A 1,801-nucleotide genomic window follows, 5' to 3' on the forward strand; every position below is an offset into this window, starting at 1 on the left:
GTGTTTTTCTTAATCCCTTCACATTTTTCACCCAGCCTCTCATCCTTCCTCCCCTCTGACAGCTGTCAGTCTGTTCTCTGTCTCTGAATCGGTTTCTATTTTGCTTGTTAGTTAATTTCTTCATTAGATTCCATATATGAGTGAAATCATATGGTACTTGTTTTTCTCTGACTGGCTTATTTCACTAAGCATAATGTTCTCCATGTCCATCCATGCAAAAGTTCATAGACATAAACAACAGTATGGCGATTACCATATGGGAGGTGGTAGAACGAGTAAAGGGGGAATAAATGGTGAATGAAGGAGACTTGACTTTGGTGGTGAACACAACACAATATACAGATGATGTAGTATAGAATTGTACACCTGAAACCTATATACTTGTATGAATCAATGCCATCCTAATAAATCCAACAAAAAGAAAAGAAATACTGTATCTAATGGCTTCTAAAAACAGCTATAATCACAAACCCTAGTGGTCTACCATATACCTGCTCTATGACAATAAAGACAACATGTTCATTGTGACTCTAAAAACACATAACTTGTAACAGGCAGTTGGTAAAAAAAATCCTGTCTAGAATCTGACTTACATCCTAAAGCAGGAGAAGTCCCAGGGCTGCGGCCGCCCCCATCACCCAGGAGGCATCTGCCTAGAGCTAGCTTATGTCCTAAAGCAGCAGAAGTCCCAGCGCCGTGGCCGCCTCCATCACCAGGAGGAATCCTCTCAACATGCTACTAGGTTAAGAGAATCCTGATGAAGCCCCTTCTGTTGTCAGGTCACTCTTATTCTTCCGTGGTTTTAGGAAAGAATGCTTATTCCCTATTGCTATTTTTTCCGTGTGAAGGACACTCCATTATATTACCTGGCCTGGCTTTTTTTTCTCCTTTCACTCTAGCCATCCCTTGGTCATTAGAGTTATGTATCTGATTGGTGAACGTGGGAGCAGAGCAAGGTTTTGTCAGTAGTAGTTTAACCCGTTCTCTTCACCTTCATCTTGAGGGCAGGCTATTTAGAGATGTATTCGAGCCTGCTGCTCCACACTGGACATTTTACAGGGCAGGCTGCCATGTGGGGGAGGCCTGCAGCTGCCCAGACCAGATGGGTAAATCTACCTAAGGCTTTGGTTAAATGTCAAGAAGCCTAGTTTTTGCCACAGCCTGAAACAGTGTCCTCAGATAGTAACTGTATCATTAATAAAAGTCGTATCTGGTTCTCCATGTGTCTGTTGTTTTGACTTAATAAACCTTTTTTACTTGTTTGTTTGTTTTGAACTTGGGCAACTGGAAGGGAAGCCCCAAGAAAACAGATGAGTGGTACTCAGAACCTACCTTATCAAATGGTCTCTGATAGGTCCTGGTCTTTCTGAAAACCTGGAGAAGTTAAAGAAGTCTTCTGGATTTCGGAAGAGGATGTTTCTTTTACACCTGGAGTAAGACAACACAAATATCAGATTGTTAAATCATGTTATACAAATGAAAACAAACTGGGGTTAGACATTCCTGCCTGCCACAGATCTGAGTGATTTGAAATGATACAATATTGCAATATTCATCTTTCTTATATAGATAGGTATATATGTATATACACATATAGTAAATCCACTTCCAGATTTGCTAGTTGTTTTGTCAGTGTTCATTGTGCCGTATTATTGAAATGTGGCCCTGACCGGTTTGGCTCAGTGGATAGAGCGTCGGCTTGCGGACTCAAGGGTCCCAGGTTCGATTCCGGTCAAGGGCATGTACCTTGGTTGTGGGCACATCCTCAGTTAGGGGGTGTGCAGGAGGCAGCTGATCGATG

The 1,801-nt window shown here is 42.0% G+C and overlaps 1 protein-coding gene across 2 annotated transcripts in view; it reads right to left on the reverse strand.

Annotated features, from left to right (window-relative positions):
• LRRC4C (leucine rich repeat containing 4C) overlaps window positions 1-1,428 on the reverse strand; it is a 175,674-nt gene extending 174,246 nt beyond the window's left edge. For both annotated transcript variants that reach the window (XM_005875808.2, XM_005875804.2), the window contains exon 1: window positions 1,333-1,428. The gene's annotated coding sequence lies outside the window, so the exon portion shown is untranslated. The remainder of the gene's footprint in view (window positions 1-1,332) is intronic.
• Between the last annotated feature and the right edge of the window lie 373 nt (window positions 1,429-1,801).

This window comes from Myotis brandtii, unplaced genomic scaffold, assembly GCF_000412655.1.
Source record: "Myotis brandtii unplaced genomic scaffold, ASM41265v1 scaffold47, whole genome shotgun sequence".
In the NCBI taxonomy this organism is placed as follows: Eukaryota; Metazoa; Chordata; class Mammalia; order Chiroptera; family Vespertilionidae; genus Myotis; species Myotis brandtii.